Genomic DNA, 1,347 nt, shown 5'->3' with positions numbered 1-1,347 from the left:
TTGGTGGTTTAGTCGAATGAAAGGAAAGGTTGATTTCTGCTGAGACTTAAAAAAGAGGTGGCCACAACTGCCAGGCTGTTCATTTCATCAAGAGATGAGGTACGGGTTCATTATGCCACCTGTTAAATCCAGGCAAGCTTCAGTTTTCTTTTGACTAGAGTGGCATAAGTGATAGTTCCAACATTAAATCTGAACTGATGTGACCCAGTGGGCAGCTGTTGCCAAGGACCAGAATGTTAATAGGGCCATCTTCAATCTCCTAGTTCTGCCAATCCATGCTGAATGAAGCCGAATGAGTAAGGCCAGGTGAAGCCTACAGAGGAATCGCCTCACGTATCTGCATAATTGTTAAGAAATAAATTATTGTTTTAAGCCACTAATTTTTAAGGCAATTTGCTACCTATTTGGTGTTATCTGAAACTTTTCCTTTGCAACCTTGGCAGCTGGGGAAATTCCCCATTAGATTAAACCACATTACAACTGCAATGAGGGGACCCCTCTTGCAAAACGTTGTCTCTGTGTTTGTTCTCCGACCCACCTTGGCCTGTCACCATCTTTGTATCACGTTTACTCCTTTAAAGGCAAACTTTTGAACTACTAATTCGCATCTTCGCATTTTCAAGTAGCATTGGGAGTACTGTATTTTTACACAATTAATTACATGGCTTCACAAACCCTTCTCCCGTTAGGTTCCTACGTGTGGTGTGCGATACACACACACACACACTCAAAAATAGCGTAATCTGGGGGAAAATAAATACCTCATTGTCGTCAGTCTAATCGCTTAGCAACAACTTTAGGACAGCTAAACCTGCTTGTCTCTCGAGGTCTCAGAGGCTTTAATCTTTGCAGGAACACGGTCTCATCTTTCTAGGGGCAACTGGGGGGCTGAACAGCTGACTTTGTGGAGGTTCGCAGTACAGTGCCCACCAGACCCCAGGAAACTCAATTGAGATGTTCAGTAAAGGGCTGTTACTACCCCAGCAGGCGTGACTCAAACCGTCCGGATTTCCAGAGGATTCTCCTTAACTTCACGAAATGCCCTCACCTGATGCGTCGGCCTCATCTATCTCCGACCCAGGTGATCTTGCTCGCTGCAGTGTCTCCGGGGAACTGCACCTGAATTAAGGGCTTTATTATTTTCAACACTTTTAACCGAACATGGAGTGAGTGCCTGCTTTTAATCTCGGCTTGGCGTTGACTTCGGCCCACTCAGGGCTTTTCAAAAGTTTGGGATCGCCACTCGATCCCCTCCGCACGGCTGGGCGAAGGGAGGCTCCCGTCTGGAGGGCGCAGCCCGGGCAACCTTCTCGGCTCCGGCCAGCGCTCGGGAGGTGGCCCGTCGCC

Source organism: Echinops telfairi, unplaced genomic scaffold, assembly GCF_000313985.2.
Source record: "Echinops telfairi isolate 266 unplaced genomic scaffold, ASM31398v2 ScPeMD7_7467;HRSCAF=8505_1, whole genome shotgun sequence".
NCBI lineage: Eukaryota > Metazoa > Chordata > Mammalia > Afrosoricida > Tenrecidae > Echinops > Echinops telfairi.
The sequence above is the reverse complement of the archived record's forward strand: the minus strand, read 5'-3'. Positions refer to the sequence as shown.